Here is a 9,933-nt window from a genome sequence, read left to right as displayed (position 1 = left end):
TTGTCGCTCTCTAGTTGGTCGCTTCCCAGTCTTTTGCTAGCCTTCACTTGTACTAAGCGGGATACTGCTTGTGCATCCACTTCGATAAACCCAAAAGTTTTTCCATGAGAGTCCACCATACCTACCTATTTGCGGTATCTACCTGCCGTTCCAAGTAAATTTGCATGTGCCATTCCCTAAACCTTCAAGAAATAATCTGTTTTGAATGCCCGAACCGCTCATGTGGTGACAGGGGGCTATTGATATCTTCCATGCTAGGAGTGTTATCCTCGACACGTGTTTATTCACAGTCATTCACGAGAAAGGGGCCGGTAATTGGAATGCCCAGTTCCATGCTTAAATCGAAAACATAACTGTAAAACAAGACCCCCCCCGGATTGATGTTAGTATGGACGGTACCCGAGGATTCGGCTAGCCGTGGAGTGTGATTGATTGGTGGTGGGGGAGTTAAAAGTTTACTTTTCTGTTTGGGAACCGCCTATAGCATGAGTAGCATGGAAGATATTGAGAACTCTTGGTCATTGCATTGACAATGAAAGCATACCACCCAAAATTATTATCTCTGTTTTCAAAGCTTGAGCTCTCGCACCACTGCAAATCAATGCTTCCCTCTGCAAAGGGCTTGTCCATTTATTTTCCTGTTGAGTCATCCTCCTCTTATATAAGCACCAATTAGAGAGCACCTCTGTCATTTTTATGCTTTTCTTTAGATTGATATTGAGTATGACTATGACTGGATCTTCGTTGCTATGAATTACAATGTTTAGTCAGCCCTTGATCTTTGAAAGTTCTCTGCATTTATGTTTTGCGGTCTCAGAAAGAGCTAGCGAGATACCACCTATTCATATTGCTTGATGCTTGTTTTGATTGAAGTGTTGGTATTTGAAACTCATTATTATCTGCTCGTTAGCTGATTATGCCATTGATATTAGTTTACCCTCAGACCTTTGTGTCATTTGCTTATGTGGTTAACTTGTGATCTTGCTGAAATTCTGGTTATGAGTTAGACATAGTTGCAACAACAAGATCAAACAGAGTTTGTCAAAGTTTTTCTTTCTCTCTCAGTTTGTCAACTGAGTTGCTTGAGGACAAGCAAGGTTTTAAGCTTGGGGGAGTTGATACGTCTCCATCATATCTACTTTTCCAAACTCTTTTGCCCTTGTTTTGGACTCTAATTTGCATGATTTGAATGGAACTAACCTGGACTGACGCTGTTTTCAGCAGAATTGCCTTGGTGTTATTTTTGTGCAGAAATCAAAGTTCTCCAAACGTCCTGAAAATCTACGGGGAGCAGTTTTGGAAAATATAAAAAATATATGTGCCAAGTTCCACCTGAGGGGGTGGGCTAGTGGGCCACAAGCCCTGGCTCCGCCACCACCCCCCTGGTGGCAGTGGGCAGGCTTGTGGGGCCCACACAGCTCTGCCGCCCCCAACCTCAGGTTTATAAGTCCCCTTTCGTCCCAGAAAAAATAAAAAGAGAAGTTTTCGCCGCGTTTACGATATGGAGCCGCCGCCACCACCTGTTCTTCATCTGGAGGGCAGATCTGGAGTCCGTCTTGGGCTCCGGAGAGGGGAAATCGTCACCATCATCATCATCAACCTTCTTCCCTCTCCAATTCCATGAAGCTCTTCGTCGTTTGTGAGTAATCTATTCGTAGGCTCGCTGGGCGGTGATGAGTAGGATGAGATCTATCATGTAATCGAGTTAGTTTTGATGGGGATTGATCCCTAGTATCCACTATGTTCTGAGATTGATGTTGCTACTACTTTGCCATGCTTAATGCTTGTCACTAGGGCCCGAGTGCCATGATTTCAGATCTGAAATTATTATGTTGTCACCAATATATGTGTGTTTTAGATCCGATCTTGCAAGTTGTAGTTACCTACTATGTGTTATGATCCGGCAACCCCGGAGTGACAATAACCGAAACCACTCCCGGTGATGACCATAGTTTGAGGAGTTCATCTGTTCACCAAGTGCTAATGCGTTGGTCCGGTTCTTTATTAAAAGGAGAACCTTAATATCCCGTAGTTTCCTTTTGGACCCCGCTGCCATGGGAGGGATGGACAATAGTTGTCATGCAAGTTCTTTTCCTTAAGCACGTATGACGACGCACGAAATGCATGCCTACATCACATTGACGAACGAGAGCTAGCCACATATCTCTCCGTGTTATAACTGTTGCATGATGAATATCATCCAAACAAATCACCGACCCATTGCCTACGACTTTGTCCTACTGCTGATGTTGTTGGGGAACGTCGCATGGGAAACAAAAATTTTCCTACGCGCACGAAGACCTATCATGGTGATGTCCATCTACGAGAGGGGATGAGTGATCTACGTACCCTTGTAGACCGTACAGCAGAAGCGTTAGAGAACGCGGTTGATGTAGTGGAACGTCCTCACGTCCCTCGATCAGCCCCGCGAACAATCCCGCGATCAGTCCCACGATCTAGTACCGAACGGACGGCACCTCCGCGTTCAGCACACGTACAGCTCGACGATGATCTCGGCCTTGTTGATCCAGCAAGAGAGACGGAGAGGTAGAAGAGTTCTCCGGCAGCGTGACGGCGCTCCAGAGGTTGGTGATGACCTTGTCTCAGCAGGGCTCCGCCCGAGCTCCGCAGAAACGCGATCTAGAGGAAAAAACATGGAGGTATGTGGTCGGGCTGCCGTGGAAAAGTCGTCTCAAATCAGCCCTAAAACCTCCGTATATATAGGTGTGAGGGAGGGGGCCTTGCCTTGGGGCTCAAGGAGCCCCAAGGGGGTCGGCCGAGTCCAAGGGGGAGGACTCTCCCCCCCCCCCCAAACCGAGTTGGACTAGGTTTGGTGGGAGGGAGTCCCCCTTCCTTCCCACCTCCTCCTTTTTTTTTCTTTCTCTCTTGATTTTCTTCTCCTTGGCGCATAGGGCACTTGTGGGCTGTCCCACCAGCCCACTAAGGGCTGGTGTGTCTCCCCAAAGGCCTATGGGCTTCCCCGGGGTGGGTTGCCCCCCCGGTGAACTCCCGGAACCCATTCGTCATTCCCGGTACATTCCGGGTAACTCCGAAAACCTTCCGGTAATCAAACGAGGTCATCCTATATATCAATCTTCGTTTCCGGACCATTCCGGAAACCCTCGTGACGTCCGTGATCTCATCTGGGACTCTGAACAACATTCGGTAACCAACCATATAACTCAAATACGCATAAAACAACGTCGAACCTTAAGTGTGCAGACCCTGCGGGTTCGAGAACTATGTAGACATGACCCGAGAGACTCCTCGGTCAATATCCAATAGCGGGACCTGGATGCCCATATTGGATCCTACATATTCTACGAAGATCTTATCGTTTGAACCTCAGTGCCAAGGATCCGTATAATCCCGTATGTCATTCCCTTTGTCCTTCGGTATGTTACTTGCCCGAGATTCGATCGTCAGTATCCGCATACCTATTTCAATCTCGTTTACCGGCTAGTCTCTTTACTCGTTCTGTAATACAAGATCCCGCAACTTACACTAAGTTACATTGCTTGCAAGGCTTGTGTGTGATGTTGTATTACCGAGTGGGCCCCGAGATACCTCTCCGTCACACGGAGTGACAAATCCCAGTCTTGATCCATACTAACTCAACCAACACCTTCGGAGATACCTATAGAGCATATTTATAGTCACCCAGTTACGTTGCGACGTTTGATACACACAAAGCATTCCTCCGGTGTCAGTGAGTTATATGATCTCATGGTCATAGGAATAAATACTTGACACGCAGAAAACAGTAGCAACAAAATGACACGATCAACATGCTACGTCTATTAGTTTGGGTCTAGTCCATCACGTGATTCTCCCAATGACGTGATCCAGTTATCAAGCAACAACACCTTGTTCATAATCAGAAGACACTGACTATCATCGATCAACTGGCTAGCCAACTAGAGGCATGCTAGGGACGGTGTTTTGTCTATGTATCCACACATGTAAATGAGTCTTCATTCAATACAATTATAGCATGGATAATAAACTATTATCTTGATACAGGAATTATAATAATAACTATATTTATTATTGCCTCTAGGGAATAATTCCAACAGATGTTACTTGTCTTGCTCTGCTGCTGCTGCTACTACTCTTGCTACTGCTGTTACTTGTTTTGCTCTTCTGCTGCTACTATTGTTGCTACTGTTGTTACTTGTCTTGCTCTGCTGCTACTGCTACTACTGTTGCTACTTCTGTTACTTGTCTTGCCCTTCTACTACTGTTGCTACTACTGTCGCTTGCTACTACTGTCGCTTGCTACTGTTGCTACTTGCTACTGCTGTCACTACTTCTTTTCCTTGCCGCTGCTATTGCTCGTTACACTGCCGTTACTCGCTACTTTGCTGTTACTACTTTGGTGTTACTACTTTGCTTGCAGATACTAATCTTTCAGGTGTGGTTGAATCTGACAAATTCAGCTACTAATACTTGAGAGTATTCTCTCACCTCCCGTCGTGCGAAATAACAAATTTGGGTCGAATACTCTACCCTCGAAAACTGTTACGATCCCACGCACTGGTGGGCGTCAACAACATTCTTCTAGTTTCGATTGCCGGAGAGTGCTATCAGCATTCTTATGGTGCCGTTGCAAGGGGAAGAACAATTGACATCAGATCCCGATGGCACGCAGCTGGCGTGGCAGTACGATGAGGAGAACGACTGCCTGTACGTGAACTATCCAGAAGACTGAGGCATGGTCGTGATCGTGGGCAAGCATGCAGGGTAGCATAGCCTTTTCTCATGTTATGTAGTCCGTAGTGGAACTACCTTGTCTGAATAAATGTGTGATGTAAACTCTAATATTATCTATGAGATGGAAAACGGTTCCCTATTTTTCATTCTTTATTATGTATGTGCTATGTTATCGTGCTTGCGAAACTCTTAGATGCGCTTCTTTCCATTTTTGGGGCCTCGTTCCCTAAATCGGAAAGGACCGCATCTTAGTCGTTACACCTACCTCCACCTATTGTCTCCATCCTTGATTGAACTCTTGAGGTTTTGTGAAACAACTCGTGCTCGCAATACTTATCTCACTCGTGAAGTTGTTTTGCTGGAGAAACATATCACAGATCTCCAAGGTATAAATCGAAGCTTGATGGCCCTCTTGGAATCAAAGGACAAAACAACTCCACCACCATCACCTCCAAAGGAAGACAACTAAGCATGGGTATGGGCAATCCCCTTGGCTTATGCCAAGCTTGGGGGAGTTGCCCCGGTATCGTATCACCATCACATCTTTTGCCTTTACCTTTGTTTTAGTTTGTTCCTTTTCAGTTTTCTCTTTCTTTAGTAGAATAAATGTCTTAGTGTTTTAGGCTTGAGTTTTGCTTTGAGTCACCCCCGATGTATTTGAGCTTGTGAGCCATATAATAAAGAGTGTCTTAGTTGAAGGGCTTTGCCTCATGCCATGATCAATAGATTGAGAAAAGAACAAAAGCATGAAAGATCATGTAATGATCTTATGGGAAGTGATGGCTTCACATATAAAAAGAATGATGATTGAAACTTGTTGAGGGTAGACAAACGTAGAACTTGGTCATTGTTGCAATTAATAGGAAGTGATAAAGAAGGAGAGGTTCACATATAAATATATCATCTTTGACACCATCTATGATTGTGAACACTCACTAAACTATTGCATGCTTAGAAGTAGATGTTGGACAAGCAATACAACATAATGAATTGTGTTTGCTTGGTTCTGAACAATGTTATATGACTAGAAATCCCTTAGCATGTGACGATTGCTTCCACCTCATATTAGCCAAAACTCCCGTACCAAGTAGAGATACTACTTGTGCATCCATAAACCATCAACCTAGTTTTTCCATGAGAGTCCACCATACCTATCTATGGATTGAATAAGATCCCTCAAGTAAGTTGTCATCGGTGCAAGCAATAAAAATTTCTCTCTAATATGTTTGATCTAATAGTGTGTGGAAAATAATCTTTGTACGAACCTGTGATGAGGAAGACATAAAAGCGACACACTGCATAATAAAGTTCTTTATCACGGGAGGCAATATAAAGTGACGTTCCTCCACACTAAGAGGACGCACATCCAAACCTCAAACGCGCATGATTACCTCTGTTTCCCTCTGCGAAGGGCCTATCTTGTACCTTTACTTTTTGCCCTTGAAAGAGTCATGGTGATCTTCACCAATTCCTTATCTCGCCTTTATCTTGGCTAACGTCATATGCTTGGGAAAGATCTATATTCATATGTCAACTTGGAAGTAAGTATTCATGAATTATTATTGTTGACATTACCCTTGAGGTAAGCAGTTAGGAGGCAAAACTATAAGCCCCTATCTTTCTCTGTGTCCAACTGAAATTTTGATCTCATGAGTACCACGTGAGTTGTAGCAATTGTAGAGAACGAAAAGATGATTGAGTATGTGGATTTGCTTTACAAGCTCTTATTTGACTCTTTCTCATGTTGTGATAAATTGCAATTGCTTCTATGACTAAAGGCTATCAGTTGTTAATTCTCGGTAAGGTTCTTGATCCATACTTTACTTTGTGAAGGAATTGTCACTTTAGCATGAGAGATTATATGTTGGTATTGCTATTCTGATCATGATCATGATGCCTGCATGTTCGTATCTTGTTTTGTCGACACCTCTCTCCCTAAACATGTGGGCATGTTTATTGATCTAGGCTTTCGCTTGAGGACAAGCGAGGTCTAAGCTTGGGGGAGTCGATACATACATTTTGCATCATGCTTTCATGTTGATACTTATCGCTTATTGGGTTGTTATTTCACTTCACGGTACAATACTTATGCCTTTTCTCTCTTATTTTGCAAGTTTTACATGAAGAGGGAAAATACGAGCAACTGGAATTCATGTTCTGCGCAACTCCAAAAGCCGTGAAAATCAACGTGGATTTATTTTGGGATTTATAAAAAATACTGGGTCGAAGAAGTGCCAGAGGGGCACCAGCAGGTGGCCACAAGCCAGCTAGGCGCGACCACCCCCCTGGTCGCGCCTAGGGTGCTTGTGGGCTCCCTGCTGGCCCACTGGCTCCCCCCTTTTGCTACAAGAAGGGTTTCGGTCTATAAAAAAAATCAAGAGGAGGCTTTTCAGAGGATTTGCCACCGCCATGAGGCGGAACTTGAGCAGAACCAATCTAGAGCTCCGGCAAGACGATCCTGCCGGGGAAACTTCCCTCCCAGAGGGGGAAATCGTCGCCATCGTCATCACCAACACTCCTCTCATCGGAGGGGACTCATCACCATCAACATCTTCATCAGCACCATCTCATCTCCAAACCCTAGCTCATCACTTGTAACCAATCTCCGTCTCGCGACTCCGATTGGTCTTGTAAGGTTGCTAGTAGTGTTAATTACTCTTTGTAGTTGATGCTAGTTGGATTACTTGGTGGAAGATTATATGTTCAGATCTTTAATGCTACTCATTACCTCTCTGGTCATGAAGTGAATTATGCTTTGTGAGTAGTTGCTTTTGTTCCTGAGGACATGGGATAAGTCATGCTATCAGTAGTCATGTGAATTTGGTATTCGTTTGATATTTTGATGTGTTGTATGTTGTTTTTCCTCTAGTGGTGTTATGTGAATGTCGACTACATAACACTTCACCATTATTTGGGCCTAGAGGAAGGGATTGGGAAGTAGTAAGTAGATGATGGGTTGCTAGAGTGACAGAAGCTTAAACCCTAGTTTATGTGTTGCTTCGTAAGGGGCTGATTTGGATCCACTAGTTTAATGCTATGGTTAGACTTTGTCTTAATTCTTCTTTCGTAGTTGCGGATGCTTGCGAGAGGGGTTAATCATAAGTGGGATGCTTGTCCAAGTAAGGGAAGTACCCAAGCGTCGGTCCACCCACATATCAAACTATCAAAGTAACGAACGCGAATCATATGAACATGATGAAAACTAGCATGACAGAAATTCCCGTGTGTCCTCGGGAGCGTTTTACCTCCTATAAGACTTTGTCCAGGCTTGTCCCTTGCTACAAAAGGGATTGGGCCACTTTGCTGCATCGTTGTTACTTTTGTTACTTGCTACTTGCTACGAATCATCTCACCACACAAATACTTGTTACCGATAATTTCAGTGCTTGCAGATATTACCTTGCTAAAAACTACTTGTCAGATCCTTCTGCTCCTCATTGGGTTCGACACTCTTACTTATCGAAAGGACTACGATTGATCCCCTATACTTGTGGGTCATCAACGACGACATCAATTTCCCCTCTCCGGAGCCTAGAACGGACTCCAGATCTGCCCCCCGAGGAAGAACAGGTGGTGGTGGTGGCGGCTCCATATCGTGAAACACGATGAACTCTTCTCTCTTAATTTTTCCTAGGCGAGAGAGACTTTATAGAGTTGGAGTTGGAGGCTGCGTAGCTATGTGGGCCCCACGAGCCTACCAGGCGTGCCCTAGGGGGGACGCCTCGTTGTCTCGTGGGCTCCTGGCTCCGTGTCTTCGGGTAATTCTTGCGCCAGTATTTTTTATATATTCCACAAAAAATCCTCGTAAGTTTCCAGGTCATTCCGAGAACTTCTATTTCTGCACAAAAACAACACCATGGCAATTCTGCTGAAAACAGCATTAGTCCGTGTTAGTTCCATACAAATCATGCAAATTAGAGTCCAAAACAAGGGCAAAAGAGTTTGGAAAAGTAGATATGATGGAGACGTATCAACTTCCCCAAGCTTAAAGCCTTGCTTGTCCTCAAGCAATTCAGTTGACAAACTAAAAGAGACAAAAGAAAAACTTTTACGAACTCTGTTTGATCTTGTTGTTGTAATTATTTCTAACTCATATTCGGATTTTCAGCAAGATCATAATCTAACCACATAAGCAATAACATTTAGGTCTCATGGTGTACTCATATCAATGGCATAATCAACTAGCAAGCAATAATAATAAGTTTCAAACGTCAACACTTCAATCAGAACAATCATGATACAATATGAACAGATGGTATCTTGCTAGCCCTCTGTGAGACCGAAAAACATAAATGTAGAGCACCTTCAAAGACCAAGGGCTGACTGGACATTGTAATTCATGGCAAAGAAGATCCAGTCACAGTCATACTCAATATCAATTAATAGCAAATCATAAAAATGACGGAGGTGCTCTCTAATTGGTGCCTTTATAAGAAGAGGATGACTCAACAGAAACGTAAATAGATAGCCCTTCGCAGAGGGAAGCATTGATTTGCAGAGGTGCCAGAGCTCAAGATTTTAAAATAGAGATAAATAATTTTGGGTGGCATGCTTTCATTGTCAACGCGATGACCAAGGGTTTTCACCATCTTCCATGCTACACATATTATAGGCGGTTCCCAAACTGAATAGTAAAGTTTTGACTCCCCCACCACCGATCAATCACACTCCACTTCTAGCCGAATCCTCGGGTGCTGTCCATACCAACAACAATCCAGGGGATTTTTTTGCAATTATATTTTCGATTTGATTTGGGCATGGAACTGGGCATTTCGATTACCAGCCCTTTCTCGTGAGTGATAGTGAATAAACACGTATCGAAGATAACACGCCTAGCATGGAAGATACTGACCGCCCCTTGTCACCACATGAGCGGTTCGGGCATACAAACCATATTATTATTTGAAGATTTAGAGAGTGGCACATGCAAATTTACTTGGAACGGTAGGTAGATACCGCATATAGGTAGGTATGGTGGACTCATATGGAACAACTTTGGGTTTATGGAAGTGGATGCACAAGCAGTATTCCCGCTTAGTACAAGTGAAGGCTAGCAAAAGACTGGGAAACGACCAACTAGAGAGCGACAACAGTCACTAATATGCATTGAAATTAACCAATGTTGAGTGCAAGCATGAGTAGGATATAAATCACCATCAACATTAATATCATAGAGGCTATGTTGATTTTGTTTCAACTACATGCGTGAACATGTGCCAA

This window comes from Hordeum vulgare, chromosome 7H (genome assembly GCF_904849725.1).
Source record: "Hordeum vulgare subsp. vulgare chromosome 7H, MorexV3_pseudomolecules_assembly, whole genome shotgun sequence".
In the NCBI taxonomy this organism is placed as follows: domain Eukaryota; kingdom Viridiplantae; phylum Streptophyta; class Magnoliopsida; order Poales; family Poaceae; genus Hordeum; species Hordeum vulgare.
The sequence above is the reverse complement of the archived record's forward strand: the minus strand, read 5'-3'. Positions refer to the sequence as shown.